Source organism: Sylvia atricapilla, chromosome Z, assembly GCF_009819655.1.
Source record: "Sylvia atricapilla isolate bSylAtr1 chromosome Z, bSylAtr1.pri, whole genome shotgun sequence".
NCBI lineage: Eukaryota > Metazoa > Chordata > Aves > Passeriformes > Sylviidae > Sylvia > Sylvia atricapilla.
In genome coordinates this window covers 82,725,556-82,743,343 of record NC_089174.1, presented here as the reverse complement: position 1 = coordinate 82,743,343, position 17,788 = coordinate 82,725,556, and positions in this window count along the sequence as shown.

Here is a 17,788-nt window from a genome sequence, read left to right as displayed (position 1 = left end):
CCTGAGCAGGGCTTGCACAGAGCCAAGGCCTTTTCTGGTTTTGGTACTGCCACACTGGGGAGGGGCCTGGGGGTGCCTGGGAGGAGACACAGCCAGGACTGGTGACCCCACCTGACCAAAGGGATGCTCCAGACCATGGGGCACCAAGCCCAGTGTATAAGGTGGGGGAAAGTAGCAGGAAAGGGGGAGGGGACACATTTGTGGTGATGACATTTGTCTTCTCAAGTAACCATTGTCCATGATGGGGCCCTGCTTTCCTGGAGATGGCTGAACACCTGCCTGCTCATGGGAAGCACTGGATAAATTCCTTGGTTTGTTTTGCTTCTGTGCACAGCCTTTGCTTTCCCTATTAGACTGTCTTTTTCTTAACCCATGAGTTCTCCAGCTTTCACCCTTTTGATCCTCTTCCCAATTTTTGTTGTGCAGGAGTGAGTGAGTGGCTGTGTGGGGCTTGGCTGCTGGCTGGGGTTAAACCATAATGCCCTGGAAGTCTTGGAATGCAGCAAGGTGAACGTGAGCCAGCAGTGTGTGCTTTCAGCAAAGAATGCAATCTGTGCTTTCAGCCAACGTGTTTGTAAGAGCACAGCCAATATGGGAATGGATTATGCCTCTGCTTGGCCCTTACTAGACTACATCAAACTTCTCCATCTAGTTGAGCACTCCCTAAAAGAACATCACTAAACTGGCTGAGTTCAGCATTGAGACACCAAGATAGGTGGAGGGCTTTATACAGACTATCTCTTTCTGTACGCAAAATACTATCCAGGCAAATTTTGACATTTCCTTGCTGAGAGCTATTGAACTTTCTGGCACCTTTTGACTCTCAGCTGCATGCTTTACACCTATTTTCTTTTATTTAGCTTTGTTATTTTTGCTGTTATCTGCTGTTATTGCTATGGTATCTAATACATGCAGCATTTACCTTATATCTCAGACTTCAGCCAATTACTTTAGCAAACTAATTCAGTACAGGGCATAGCCTGACTTGTGTCATCCACTAACTACCAATTATTTTGTGTCTTACAGCATTTCAGCATTTCAGCACCCTACATGTATTAAGGTATCTTTCCAATGCAGGAATATAGAGAATTATAATCATCTCCAGTTCTGTAATGCATGAGATGCAGAAGTCTGGGGCAGTTGCAGTATGATGAGAATTGGATGAGAAGATCAAAAGGAGCTCATCTTTTTAGTTACCTATTATACCCAGAGCTGAAGATCTACAAGTCTTGAAGAACTGGGAGAAAATTATCAGATGTAAGAACATGTCCTTCCATTTCAAGAAGAGGGATGCAATATTCAGCAAGAGCAGAGGAGTCATTCAAACCATTGGTTTGCACCATGGAGGCATTTTGACTGTATGAAGCACAGCTATGAATTTTCCTGAGACTTACTGGAGTTCAAATCAGGCACTTCAGGCATCTAATCTTGCAAGATAGTCTTGGACTGACCTATAGGAGAAAGTACAAGTGAAATAATAGTCAGTAATAAAGACAGGAATTAACATTATAGCCACTGGAAGGATGTAGGAGGATATTATTTATATTCAAAGACCCACTAAGTCAGTAAAATTGCCTCTAAACCTTAACTTAGTTACATTATTTTTGGAAATGCTATTCCCTTCTCAATAAACTTTTAAGCTAAACATCTCTCACATTGACTTTATTTTGAAATGGAGTAGTTAAAATGTGTCTAATTGAATTGAAATGATTCAATACTTCTCAAAATAATTGAATACATATTCATGAATAACAATACCTCTCTGAGCTGACTGAGCCCATACTTTGAGTGGGTACATGCTGTTCTTCATCAGCCAGATACAGTATGACCTGCACTTGGGCAATATGAATGTGAGCACAGCACTAAAGTTACTGGAAACTGATGATGGGAGTGATGCTGCAGTGTGTCAGCTGCAGTGTGACAAATGTGTTTGTGCTTAGCTGTGTTCTCAAATAAATGGAAGTGGCTTATCTCTCCATGTACATGACTGTCTGAAAAGTGATCTTAAATCTTCGTGCTGAAGGCAAGTTAATACAAATCATTTGCAAGACTTTTTTTTTTTTTCCTTAAAACATGGTTGGAAATAAAAAAAGAAGAGGGTGTGAAATAATGGAATATACAAATGGAGACAGTTTCAAGTTGTCTAGTCCGAATGAGCTAAGTAGTAAAATCATCAGAATATTCCATCATTTGCACTACTTTGTCTTTTCACATTTTAAGATTTCATTGTAATTTTACCCCACAACATTTACCTGCACCTTCCCTGTTTGTACTCTGCTGTCTAAAAAGCAGTGTGACAACAAATAGAATTTGAGAAGGAGTACATAAATGGAAACTGTTTAATGCATCTGCAAAACAATTTTACCAGATAGAAATTCTGTGAAACGGCTTGTTTCTAAAACACTGTTTTCTACTAGATTCCAAGGCTCTTCTACATAAGTCTTCCCTAAGAACCAAATGCTTGCCTTGGTGACAACTGTTATATACTTTAAATCTGCCATGCGAAAACACAGTAACAGCCAACTTTAACAACTAGAGGTGTATATCTGCAGAACAAAAAAAGATAAGGACACATTTCCCAGGGAATTTTACCAGCAACAAGAGAAACAACAGAAATCAATCAAACACATAAGTCCTGTAAGCACTCTGTAAGGCTTCAGAGTTTATTGCAAATTCTTCCCAAAACATTTAATCATAATAACATTTGATTGTGGTCAAGAATTGGTAATCAGATGCTCATGTACATCTCATTTAAATAGGTGATGGAGAGAAATCTAGGTTTGGAGGGACCTCAGGAATTTAATGTGTTGCTCAAAGCAAAGCTAACTTCAAAGTTAGGTCAGGTTGCTCAGAGCCTTGAAATATTTCCAGAGATAGGTATTACATAACCTTTCTGTGAAACCTCTTCCAGGACTGAACTACTCCCTCTGTGAATAATATTTTCCAAATGTCTTTATACTAAGGAGATTTGTTAATTTACTAATACAAAATTAGGATTTTATTGTAAAACTACTTTCCACCTCAATATAACAATAACTTACCCAGATGTCTTACTTACTAATATTTGAATGCTATTGTTTGACACAAAATAAATATCCATTCAAGTAAAGATGATTAGACCAAGAGAGTAATCATAGAGTCATAGAACAATTTGGGCTGGGGCAGACCTTTAATAGTTCTCTGTTCCAGCCCCCATGTACTGAGCAGGGACATCTTCAACTAGATCTGGTTGAACCTGTTCAACCTGTCCCCATGTTTCACCACCATCTTTGATAATCATCTTCCTTATATCTAGTCTTTCCTCTTTTGGTTTTTTAAAATCACTACCCTTTGTCCTGTCACAACAGGCCCAGCTAAAATATCTGTTTCCATCTCGCTTATAGTCCTCCTTTAAGTATTGGAAGGCTGCTACAAGGTCTGCCTGAAGCCTTGTCTTCTCCAGGCTGAACAACCCCAGTTCTCACAGGAGAGGCACTTCAGCCCTCTGGTTATCCTCTCTCCTGCTCCAACAAGTTCATGTGTTTTCTGGGCTGAGGATTCCAGAGCTGGATGCAGATGGGGCCACACTAGTGCAGAGTAGTTGGGAAGAATCATTTCCTTCGACCTGATGCTTTTGATGCAGCCTGGGAAACAATTGGTTTTCTGGGCTGTGAGTTAGTTTTCTGGGCTGTGAGTGCACATTGCTGGGTCATGTCCAGCATTTCACTGTCCCTAGCGATGTCCCCCAATGCTGGCATGCACACCACACCCTCAGAGAGTGTTCCCATATAGAGAAATTCTAAGACTCATCCGTTTGCATTTCTTATAAGGTAAAGGACCCAGTAATCTTTGCTGTCCTGTCAGTAATTGGCTCAGTGCCAGCACAGAGGCACTGACTGGGCTTGGAAAGTGTCACTCAAAGCCTGTTGCTGATCTCATTGTGCCAGGGGCCAAATAGTACTCAGTACTAAGGAGAGAGAACAAAGAGGCTCGGCGCATTCTTGGGGTGTTGTAGCAAGTGGGACCTGTCCCCATACTGTGCTTAGCTTTGCTCTTTGTGTTTGTATAATTTTCTTTCCTTATTGAAGCCTTTTTGATTTCTCGAGACATACCCGATCATGCCGTCTCACTAATCGATTTAAGCCATTTCCCTGCAAGGGCTGGACACTCAGAGGTATTGGGAACCCCAACACCTCAAGGTTCAGTGCTGGCCCTGAGGTTTCTTCCTGACTTATTCTTTCATGGCTTAGATCAAGGAACAAAGGCCTCCTCAGCAAGTTTGCTGACAACAGAAAACTGGGAGGAGTGTCCCTGCAGAGTACTGTGCCATGGCTGGCCCACATCGATGCCTGTAAGGAAAAAGGAAAAGGGAAGCTGTCAAGAGGATTAGAGCCAGGCTCTTCCTACTGGTGCCAAGAAATAGGGTAAGAGGCGATGGGCAGAAGCTGATGCACAGGAAGCTCAGTTTAAATATGGGGAAGAACTTCTTTACTGTGTGGGTGACCATGCATTTAAAACAGGTAAAGTGAGAAAATCTTCAAAATTGGAGAGGAAACATGGCAACTGTGGTTTTAACTTGAATCTTTGCAGGTTATTGGGCTCACTCAGAGTCTTCCAAAAAACCTTCCAAACCCAGAAATTTAAAAGTTTGTGTCTAAAACATTCAGAAATCAGAGACTTCACTAAGCTAATACTTTGATTACTATCATAACAAAGTGTCAAAAGGTATTTATTCATAACAATGAGGTTCATAATTTCAAAAGACTTCACCATCTTTATTGTAACAACTCAAAGAAAATGTCCAAATATTCCTTTTCTCACTTCTTCTTATAGATTTTTGTCACCCATATGTTTGTGTATTGTGCCAATTGTAACATGTCTTTTTATATGATCTGTAGAAACAAGAGGCTTTTATCTCTATACAGACTTTTTCTTCAGGAGTGACATTAAATTAGTAGTGTTTCTCCACCTAAAAAAGACTTAAGCACCTGATCTTGGCTTAGGATTTATATCAGATTTTTAAAAGACACTGCTGTGTAGAAGAAATCTATAAATCAAAGTGTTGAAAATGTAGTGTTATTATATGGATTTCTCTGAGGTACTGTGCCAGAGATAGGCAGAAGGATGGAAGTATAAAACTAGAGAAAAAGCGGACACTGCAATATAGAAATTGCCTAAGCCAATGAAAAGATTCCATTCACTGAGAATTTTTTGCTCTGCTTCTGAAGTAGCTCTTTAATAATATCTTGCAGAGTGATCTAAGTAAATTAATTAAACTGAAATATGTCAATCCACAGGAAAGATCAAAAGTCCATCTGCCAAAGAGATCACCGACATTCAGGAAGACCCTTGGAGCCTAAGGAATCAATTTCCTAAGCCACTAAGCTTTTATGGGTGACTTTTGAGGAAGATGCTTTCTCTCTCTTACCTTAATACTGAGATTGAAATAGTGATGATGTTCTTCCCCACTAAAATAAATAGCTCAATCAAATTCAGACAAATTCAGACTGATTCAGAAGAAACCTGACTTATTTAATTACTGGCCACTGCCAAATTCTCCTTTTTCCAAGCAAACTTATGGGAAGGATTCTGAGAGCCTAAGTACAGGAGATATCCTAGACTTGTCAAAATCTGGATTTAGAGCAAAACACACAATAGGAGCAACCTTCTCTCACTGTTGGATGTTCTCCTGACATTGATAAAGGGTACACAAACCTTTTTGAATCAGTCATTTCTGAGCTAGTAATAACATGTCTGAGAGAGATGGAGAAATTCTTAATGTTGTTTGCAGAGAAGAGATGTATTAGTCATTCTGAGATACCCTTACCTCTGGAGCTTCATGAAGATTAGCTTTCTGTATGACCCTTTTAAACAATCATAAGCACAGAATGTGGTGATTTGGCAGTGAATAAACTTGAGTGTGAATTTGGATACTTCTTTCTGTCTTCTATAACACAGAATCATTCTAGAACACCAGCAGTATAGCCCAATACTTTGACAAGAAATATAGGAGAAAGCAGATAACTGGTACAACAGAAGTTACAAAAGACAGACTATGCTGATTGTCAGAAGGAAGATCTCAGAGTTTAGTTTGGTCACAATGCTTTCCCTTTTGATGGAAGAAACTTAATTTTAACTCCTTGGTTTCTTGCATACTGGTAGATATTCTTCTGTTGCTGTCCTAGCGTGACCTGTTGATGGTGGGTAGACTGCACCCTGTCTGGAAAAACAGTGGCTGTTCAACGCTACTTTGAATTTCACCATTTCCCAGTTAAATCTTAGAAATACAGTGTGAAGTTATCAGAATGTGTGACTGACAGGACATGACTGACAGGACAATGTTTCATTTTGGCAGCTATGGCACATCATGCCTGACCTATGTTCTCCATGCTGGTTCTCCTCAACCTATTGAGAAATTACTTGAATGCTAAGTGAAACCTTATCCTTAAGACAATATTTTATCTATCCTCTTGTGACACTCAGATTACTAGGGATATGAAGTGACAGAAACTGTTCTGCTTAGAAATAAGGTAATGAGCATTAGCAGAGATAATGTCCCTGCATGCAGAAATTGGAATTTCCTCAGTGAGAATGTAAGAATGACCACGAAGTTTTACTGGCTCTTCCTTGGAGTATATGCTGTTATGAAACTGAGGGACATCCAGGAGAAACTGTGACTGTTTAGCATCAGAAAATTTACTATATCCCTGACTTTACCTGATCTTCATGATACATCAGGACAACAACCAAAGAAATCTTTTCTACCTCATAAAGTAGCAATTACTTTGAAGTTTTCCAGCCAGTAGAAATTTAAAAATCTTCCAGATATCTGCTCCAAATGGATAATATTGAAATGGTATGTTGAATAATGTGATGGTCTTTGCACCCTAAAGAAATATTAGAGAAATATAATTTGTTTTTTGGGACATTCACAGGTGAAGTGCAATAAGCACCACTACAAAAGACCTATGTTAAAAAGCAAGTCAGTTTTTACTGAGATTTTTTGTTGATGCTCCATTCCTTCTCAGGGGAAGGAATTCTGTGGAGTCTGATTTCTGTGCCTAGTTGAAATTGTCCTAGTGTCTGAACAATTTTAATGTGTACTATCTGAGACAACTGTAGGATAATGACAGAATGTGCTGTAGGAAATTTGAAAGCAAGGTACAGATCTCTGATAAGCAATAGCAGTTCAGTAACAAACACAGCAATTTTAATCCCTGACGTCTATTTCTTTCATAGCGTTTATGAAACTACGTGAATAACTTCTGCTTCCATATTTTCAGACCAAGGTCAGGCAATTATAAAGGTTGGTTTTAATAAACAAACATAAAAACCTACAAAACCAATGTGACAGTGGAAAAGAAGAAGAAAAAAGTCCTCAAATTTTTCTTCACTTGACTGTTGATTTTGCTAAATATATATATGGCTTTAGATATATATAAGCTCTATGAAATTTGAGTTAGTCCACTGGGAGAAAGCAAGACACAGACCACCTCATCAGGTTTCATAGGGCCAACTTATTAAATTTTCAGAGATGTACTAAATTTAATGTCAAACTTTTTGTAATCACAATAGAGATAAATTTAAGTTTCTGAAGTGGTGCACTTCAGATTTCACTTAAGATTTGCTGCAGTCACTTATTTCTCAACATGTTGCTGATTAGAGTCCTCTGATTCTGAGAGGGCTTTTGGTCTTGGATGGCCTATGAACTCTGTTTCCACAGGGATTTGCTACAGTCAAAGCCAAAAATAGCCTTCTCAAAATAGTAATAAACAGGATGATTTTTGAAGTTGTTAGTTTTTTTCCTAGTCTCCAGTATATGGAAAGAATGAGGATTTTTTTTAGATTTGAATGTTTATTATACATATACATGACTAAGGTATATATATTAAATCAAATCCATGCAAAATCTAACTTTTCTTTATGTGATTAAGAGACAGTTGTGAAAGGGTTAATGTTTATATAGCAGGTATTTCCAGTTTCAAAAGCCAGAGAGAATTTAAAACGTTGACGTTTAGTTGCATCTATAAATGTAGTCTCTTAAAAAAAAAGTTCATGATAACTGTGAACTTAGAGGGGGAAAAGCCTTTTATTTAAAGTAATTATTGAACTATTTTCAGTATTCATAGTTAGACATGGGGATTATGCAGCATATACCATAAATTGTTGATAGGAAGAGAATTTGGAGGTAATACCTTTTAGATTTTTACAGCACTTGAATAGCTTGGGAAATAGCCTTGAGAAGATTAATTTTTTTTACAAGTAAACTCTATCTATTAATATATATAATAGCTTTTTTCCTTACCAAGCATCTATACAAAGGAGCAAACCAGAAGAGACATCTTTGAGTTAATTTCAACTCAAAGCTTTTTGCTTGGCTTTTCAGAAAAACACTGAAAAAAATCAATTTAGACATTTCATTACATTTTTCCTTTAAATTCTGGAGTGTGAGAAGTCTTAAAGAGGATAAGAATGCCGTGTTGCACTGAAGACAGCATTTAAGTGTCTTCTAGCAGACAGCTTTTGAGTTCCTCACAGAATGGAAACTCCACAACCTCTCTGGGCAATCTGTGCCAGTGCTTAGTTACTCACCATTTATACTGTAGAAGAATTAATCTTCAAAAAACATTTTAAAATTCTTAAGCGTCTACTTCTGATCATGGCCCAGGTTGGTGGGCTAGAAGCACCTTTGGTCTAACAGTTACATAACATGTTTTCTTGTGGTTTACTGCAGAGATTTTCTTTGCAGCATGAAGAGAAGGCAAGCTGTTCACCAAGAGATCTCTACAGAATCTTCAATTAAACCACTCCAGAACAGTAGAATTCATCCTCCATTTCTCATCCATCAAGCTGTCCCCTAACCTTGAACATCTCAGTGATTTACAACGTTAGTCTTCTCTCTCTTGCATCTGATTTGCAGACCAAATGCTTTGCTGTTTATCTTTAGCTTTTGTTCTTTTCAAGCTATAAGCTTATCAGGAATAATTTTTAGAGCAGCTTTTTGGAACAATACCAAACAGTGTTTGAGACTGCAATACTCAGATACTGGAGAAAACAAGTGGTCCAGATTAACAAACTGCAACTTCCATGCACAAATTTTACATACAGCTATACATATATGGAATATTGTGTTATGTTACAGTTATAACTACGCAGTACAATTTCAGCAGTCAACTCTAATAAAAGGGACTAAAACTTTTTAGCCTCTTAGAATATTTTTTCACTAACTGCAGTGCTGCAACAAAACTCTCAGATGCAGGAATATAACTTTAGTATTATTCTTTAGGAAACTGGAGTCCTAACCACACAAATGTTACTTTTAGTCTATGTATGTAACAAGTTTGGCAGATCTCTTGAGAGACCTACATTTTAGTATTCAGTAACCAGCTTTTCATCCTCAGATGCTCTGTACCCAGCATCCCCCTTTTGACAGTAAAAGACTTAGAAATCAGCAACTTTTCAGCTTTTGTCTCTGTAAAATCCCACAAAAATTCTGTTTTCCATTACTCTAACGACTACTTAAGGCTTAATGGTAACCAAATGCAGCACTCTGTGGTGGATAGCAGCCCCATTTTAATAGTTCTCTTGTAGTACATTGGGTTAATGTACTGTGATTTGATGCTGCCTAGCACTTAAAAACATGAAACCCAATTGAAGTGCAACTATATTGAATTGGTAGCCTCTTAACTCATTTAATCTGCGTCTCCTGCATATTCCAGCCCACTACAACTTAGGACTTTATATGATAGGGTATGATTTTTATTTTTTTTTAACTCATTGAAAATAATAGTCCTTGGATTATGTATAGGCTTAGGTCTATCCAGATTGTGAATGAAGGGCAAAAGAAGAGAAGTTGTATTATATTGCTTTGAATACTTCTGCTAGTGGGAAGACTACAATGTCTTTCAGATTTTCAATTTACTCCTGATTGACTTTACCTATATATTACCATAGATGTTGTTGGATTCAAAGACTCTTTCCTAAGAGTTACTAGAGAGGCACAAGAATGATCCATTTAATTATTGAATTATGCACTCTTTTTGAAGGTCTGGCATATTTTGAGTAGACTAGCATATTATTGTTGTTTAAACATAGGGCCCATCAATGTTGTTTATACTCTAATTAGAAGCCCCATGTTAGTAACATCTTTTTATTTCTCTGAAATGCTTCACAGTACATCAGACTTCATTATGTGGAAGTTTAACAAAGTCAGGCTAATGTTTCTAAATGCTAACTCATTGGCATAACAATCATGCAGGTGCTTATATATTGCAATGCATTATTTTTATTTTACTTTAGAATTAGTTGTTCCTTCAGTATTTGAAGTCTGATACGGTGTTAGAGGTAAGTAAATAGTAAGTAAATAAAAGTCAGTTGACAATTTCATCAAATATTTTTAAAGTTGAATTAAGTGCTACTAAGTTTAAACTCTTTTTGTATTTGCTTCTACAAGTGTTAAAGCAAGTAAACTTGCTGACTGAAATGTTAATGAAAGCAGCAAATATTAAGTAAATATTAGAGACTGCTGGCAAGAAGTAAATCCTCATTGTAAAACTCCAATAACCTTCACAGAAACATGACCCTCAGAGCCTCCTGTCAAAGGAAATGGAAAATGTTTGTGATGGTTCCCCCATGCACTTTGACTTGCATTTTAAATATCATCCATGGGAAAACATTTGTAAAAAATCTCAAGCAATACAAGGCACACACAACACCAACAAATTAGTAAATAAATAAGCCAGTATAGTCATAGTTACATTAAAAGATGCAAATGTATACCTCTTGCCTTGTTCAGTCTCAGTCTTCCTATAAATTATATTTGCCTTATGTTCCTTTTTTTCTCCTTTGTGGCATAATTGGGGCTTTAATCATATTACAGCAAAGCTCTCCAGGAGCTTGCGTGGAGGACATGGAGTCTTGCTCATTGTTGGTATTAGATTCATCTGCATATTACTCTGATGAGATAGATCCCACTGATCTTGCCCATGTGAATATCATGATGTTTAATAAGACCAAGTGCTGCAGTTGGGTCAGAGCAGCCCTGGCGCCAGCACAGGCTGGGGATGGACAGATCACAGCAGCCCTGCCCAGAAGGACCTGGGGATGCTGCTGGCTGAGAGGCTGGACATGCCCCAGCCATGGCACTGACAGCCCAGAGAGCCAAAGGTGTCCTGGGCTGCATCCAGAGCAGTGTGGGCAGCAGGGCCAGGGAGGGGATTGTGCCCCTCTGCTCTGCTCTGCTCAGAGCCCACCTGCAGGGCTGCATCAGCTCTGGGAGGACATGGAGACGTTGGAGTGAGTCCAGAGAAGGCCACCAAGATGCTCAGATGCTTTTACTGATCTAGTAAGTTGTTTGTCTTGTCCATAAAAAAGTTCAAACCTTTAGCACAATCTTAATAAAGTATAAGCAGCTATTATATTTGTAATTAGAGTCCTGTTACCCAAAACACGACTTTCTATTAATGAGTTCAGTGTTTTGACCCAATTACCTATTGACACAACAACATCTTGAGTACATTAGACAAAATAAATCACCATATACCTTGGGTACCAATGATGTTTATGCTCTGTGAGTAATCTTGTGCAGGTTGTATCAGTATATTTTAATAGAGCTTGTGCCTGGTTACAGATAAACTTCCTGGGTTTTGGTAGAATTAAATTTAGATTCTATTTTGGGGTTCTTTTAATAGAGTAACAGTATTTTCTATTTTTATCAGTGGCTGGCTGCTCATTCTTCCTTAGACCACTTATTCCACATCCACAAACTGCAGCTTTGCTGTAAGGAATTTACTAAATTATTTTTATTTCGTTAGATTTTTTCTATAACTGTGCAAACAACATTGTGAGCCTATTCAGTAATTAATCTTGTAGTGTGGCATTAATTTTGATTTAAAAAGTACCTATGAAAGATATGTTGTATATATTAAAACTGAATAGAATTAGAAAAAAAGTATGTTCATTAGGCCAGCAAAAGTTCAAACTAGGAGCTGGGTTCATTACTCTTCTGAAAAGTGTACATGATCTTAAAAATACAGAAAAAATAAGAAAATGCCATAATCTACTTTTAGCTCTAATTTTTCCCAACTTTTTTTTTAGTCCTTTTTGTTAGTCTTTCCTTTTGCAGGGCAGAGTAAGTCTTCAAAATTCCACAACAAGAAATATCAAATCTGCCAATATTAAAAAGGGTAAGACTGAATTCTCAGTGGATATGTGTGGGCACTGTGACATCCCCAAACATCCTGAGGCGAGAACAGAGCCCCTTCATAATCCATCACAGCTCTGGGTGATCTGTGTGATCACAGTCATCTGTGATGGAGAAATGCAGTAGTTACATCCAAGGATGGTGGAGCTTTTTGGGGTGCTGCAAAACAACCAGAATAAAATCTCTCTTACACAGAACATGTGATGTGGTATCTGGATGTATCAGTCACTATGGTGCCCCCATCTCTTAACCCACTCAAGCAGGAGAGTGCTATTTTTTCCATTTTGGAAAAACAAAGCAGACGAACACTTGCTTGTCAGGTGTCACAAAGAAATTTATTTTGGACAGGGTAAACTGTATCACAACTGGATGACAGCCTTCAATTCTGTTATCAAGTCTCTTGGAGCCTACCCACCCAACACTAGCTGCCCCTTCCCCTTGTGCAGAAATACTGCTCAAAGGGTTGTCACACCACTCCTGATGTTTTAGATTCTCAGTGGCTGGAGAGAACCCTCTCCACTAATCTGCAAAGGTCAGTTTAAGGACTGCTAACATTGCAATCTTAGTTAGTGGGAGGAAGTGTCCCTTAGATATCATGAAAATGTCCATTTGGCAAGTAATAAGCAGCAGAGAGACAGCTGCCAATGAGGCTGGGGAAACACGGTATCCAAAGGCATCTAGAAACATCAGAGCTTAATCCTGTTTGCACATAGGACACCTCAGTGACAGCTCTGCATGAAACAGGATGTGTTAGGAGCTCAGTCGTGCATTTCTTCTAAAATTTTTTCAAGATACAATTGTCAAAAATATTGTAGTCCAGAAAACATGCTTGAGGCTTTTTTTCTTATAAAAAATACTTCATGGCTGTTTTCAAGTCTTACCCTTTGGCTCTTTTTCTTTGAACTCAACTTTACTTTGTAAAGTGCAGGAAAGTTGGAAGAAAAAATAGATTTTTAATAGGAGAAACTCTTTTAAATATGCTTATTCATTTTAATTACATGTGTTTCTGTCTGTTAAGCTTTTGAATTCTGTAGCACTTTTGAAAGCCATCAGTGATCATTTTTTTTCTGTTTTTGTTCCTCTCCAGTTTCTATATAGGGTATGTTTAGGGGAAAAAAAAAGATCACTTTCACAAAACAAACAGTTGGGTTATTTTCATCATTATTGAGCTAATATTGTACTTGCAATTGTATCATCCCCACTACTTTACAATGGCCTACTAATTACTCTTAACATATAGCTTTTTTCTTTTGTGTTGATATATTATTTTTTCACAACTCTCCAGTTTTCTGCCAGTATTGCCAGCTGCTCCTTTAAACTTTTACCATGAAAAGAGCTCATATTTTCTGCGAAATGTCAAGAAATGCAATTAACCTTGTTTTGACCTTTTATCTGCTTTAAGTATACTGCTTTGGATTCTGTGTACAAAGAAGGGTTTTCTTCCACGTTGTACACACAAATTAATAAAACTAGAATAAACCTTAACACAAATGGAATATATGTCAGGTTATACATTAATATACGTATGTGTGTGAACAATCAGAATATAGATAAATATGTATATGTATATGTATTTTATGTACATATGGAAAAATATGTATGTATGTATGGATGTGTATTTAATATAATAAATGCAAGTGTGATGCATATCAAATACATAAAACCTGCAAATATGTTATTAATGTATGTTGCTAAAGGTGAGCATACTTTGGAGATTTCTTCAGAAATGCTCTCTATCTGTTACAGGGAAAACCCTTTTTTCCTCAAACACCTGCCCTAAACCCTGAAAGTAGATAATGAATCTTACAAAAATAAGGGTATTGATAGTGTACAGTAGTGTGGGAAATGGATTTGCAGAGAATTTTTAAAGCCTAACAGAAGGCTTACATAGTATGTACCTGTATGCAAACTTCAAGATAGAAAGTGCTGACTTAGAAATGCCATGGAATAGGACAGACACTGTTGAGAGAGAAATGGAACTGGAAACAAGTTTCAAAGTATGACCTTGCAAATAGACTAGATACTTTGGAGAAATAGAACTATGAAAGGTGCATTGTAGTAGGACCCACGAAGGGTAATTTTAGATGATTTGCCTTAAGACATTGACAGCATTGTGTGGCAAAAGCTGATAGGCCAAGAAATACTGATAATATATTGTAATTAGGAAATAGTTTGGCTTCTGATTGTGATGGTGTGAACTGTAACATCTGTACTGTCTCGTCTTTCACATGAGACTGAAAATAGAATAAAAGCTTTTATAACTCTTCTGAGTTGCCCTATCTCTGGGTCGGAAAAAAGCATAATACAACAGAATAGGTCATCTGGAACTCACTTTCCTGGTAGGGGTGGACATCAGGTGGCAAGGACCTGACTATATTCTCCCTTCTGGGTGAGATGGCTGTTGGGACTTGGGGCCAGCCTTTGCAGTGCAGCTGCCCAGCCTTGCACCAGAGAAACTGCAGTGTGAGACAACGCTGAGAGAAGTGGCAGCCTGTCACTTCTTCACTCCCAAGCCTTTGCTTGGGAACCCCTGTTAAGCTCCAGACCTTGCCTTCAGTCTCCACTGTGTCTTCCCTGCCCATGTCTGGCCTTATGCCCCTGTGACTCCAGCCCTGACCTGCCAATCTGCCTTCATCCTAGAACTGTCTAATCTCTGTGGATTTGTCTGTCACTGGGCTGTGGCTGATCTTGTTTACTGTCTTCAGTTCTGATCCTGTCACTCACTTGCTGACTTAACCTTCTGTCTTGACCTTGGACTTGCCTCGTCCTCGTGGCCCTGAACTTGTCTGAAGACTGGGATTCTTAGCTGAACCTTGTTACTATCACTGGACCTGTCCTGCTTGGCTTGTTGGGGTGCTATGAGACTTTGCTCCTTGTCTCTGCTGTTGCCTGCCTTACCGTCATGTTCAGCTCCCTGTTCCCCTTGCTGAGCAGCCTGCTTCTGCTACTCCTTGACATTAGTCATAATAACTTTTTTCAATCCAGACCTAATCACAGACATAATTTACCCTCACTTGGATTGGTGGCTGCTCAGCTTGATGATCAGATTCCTAGAAGTACTTCAGATGGAACATCCAAACATAGGTAATGATGTTTAGGCTAAGTTCTTATTATATCTGAAGGACTTGAAAGAATATTAAGTAAGTTTTCAGACCATATTAAATTGGGAGGAGCTGTTGACTCCCTTGACAGCAGAGAGGCTCTGCAGACAGATTAGAAAAAATTAGAGAGAAGAACAATCACCAGCTATATAAAGTTTAACAAGAGCAGGTGCTGGACTCTGCACTGGGATGGGGCAGCCCTGGATGTATGGACAGACTGAGGGAGGAGAGGCTGGAGAGCAGCACTGTGAAAAGGGATCTGGTGGTCTTGGCTTATGGCAGGTTGAACATGAGCCAGCACTGCCCTGGCAGCCAGGAGGGCCACCCGTGTCCTGGGGACATCAGGGACAGCATCAGCTGGGCAAGGGAGGGGATTGTCCTGCTCTGCTCTGCCCTGGGGCAGCCTCACCTCCAGTGCTGGGGGCAGCTCTGGGGGCAACAGTGTCACTATAGGACACAAAATGAAGGACACACATGCAGTCAGTTGTAAGGGCAAAAAAGGGGCATTTATTTTTCAACCTTGATTTATATAGATTTTGGACAATGACCACGGATTGTACAAAAGAGGCTGACATCTCTCCAACCCCACTGGTCAAACTAGGAGTCCACCAATTGTCCCCCTCAAGAGAGGACTGATAAGCAAGAAGAGCAGTTTACAATAACATGACTTTCGTTTACACAAAAATCTGTGAGAAACTCCACTACAAAAATGCAAACATCAGAAGGCTGAAAAAGATCAGGGTGACACCACAGTACAAGAGAGACATGAAGCTATTCAAGAGTGCCCAAAGGAGGTCAGTCAGGATGGTGCAGGGACATCCTCACTGACCTGACTATTTGCTCTGTTCAGCCTGGAGGAGACTGAGGGGAGACCTCATTGCAGTTACAAACTTCCTTGTGAAGGAAGGGGGAGGGCTGGGTCCTGGTCTCTTCACTCCCATGCTCAGTGACAAGACTTGAGATAACAGCATGACACTGAGTTGGGGGAAGTTTAGGATGGGTATCAGGAAAACATGTTTCACCCAGAGAGTGGTTTGTGATCGGAACAAGCTTCCCAGGGAAGTTGCCACAGCACCAAACTTTCCTGAATTTAAAAAGCATTTGGACAATGTTCTCAGGCACTTTGTGTTATTCACAGGGTGTCTCCTGTGCAGGGCCAGGAGTTAGACTCAATGATCCTGATGCATCCCTTTCAACTTAGAATATTTTATGACTCTATGTACATGAACTTTTCTAGGAAATTCATGGCAGAGCATATACCAGGTAATTAGAGGCAGAAATTATTAGATTTATACTGATTTTTCAAGTACAAAAGATGGAGGTCAACATAATTTTACCTATCAGCAACTTCATCCCCACAATTCTCCAGTTTCAGTGATGTGAATTTTCTTAGAGTGGTTGACTCCTCTGATTCAGGCTATGAGCTCTTGAATGTGTATTCATTCAACATGACTGCCAAATACTCAATTTCAGTCAGAAGCTCCTCCATCTTAGAGCCAGAGAATTTTAAATAGAAGCATAGAGGTGCTATTTTCAGTGTCCTGGGGAAAAAAAAATCAAAAGGAAAAAAGTATTTTTATTAATCGTGTTATTTTCTGCTTGCTTCTCCTCTGACATCATCCTGCTTCCGGATGTGTTACTGGAACAAAACAGCCATTTGGATGATTGTCTCTGTGGGCTTTCTGGAAGAAATGTTTGACTTGGAAGGTTATGAAAATGAAATTAGTAGTGAGTACATTACATGTAGAGAATACACGTGATGATAAGTAGACAGAGCTGTAATAACTAAGGCAGCTGGTAAAATACTTTGTATGGTGTTGCTCCTAGCAACAAAGTTTGTAATTTGAATGTTTGTTTTCAGAAAAAATATCATTAGATGAAGAAAGCTGAATTTTCTCTTCCTGTAAGCTCCTTTATGTACTACTATATTTTATGTATGTGATCTCAGCCAAAAATTAAATTAGCTCAATAATTTGTAAGTTGATAAGTAGGAGATATGATCAACTGCAGCTGCACATCTCTGCAAAAACAGTGATTAATCTAAATAAAATCTTTGAGTTGTTTATGAAACAACACCACAAGTCAGAAATCTTTCAGGAGAATATTTTCTATTTTGTGCTTTTAGTCCAAATATTTATTATTTTACATTACCATTTTGATGTTCTTTTGAAAGTAGAGACCTATGTAAAATTGAAAAGCTCCATTACAAGTTCATCAGTTTCAGTTATAAAACGTATGACACCCTAGATGTAAAATAAATTTGATTTCAGATGAGCTTTTTATACAAGTTTTCCCATCTTTGGAACTAGGCATTCTTGATACCAAAAATAATATCAGAGAAAGAAAACTAGTTGGAAACCTGCAAAACACAGTTAGAAAAATTGTGGGAAAGGGAAATGTTGAATAAATTATATTGACCAGAAATAGAATAATCGTAGTACATGTACTGTGAACATTATGATAAAATTAATCATCTAACATTGGAAAAGACTTACTGAGCTTTTAC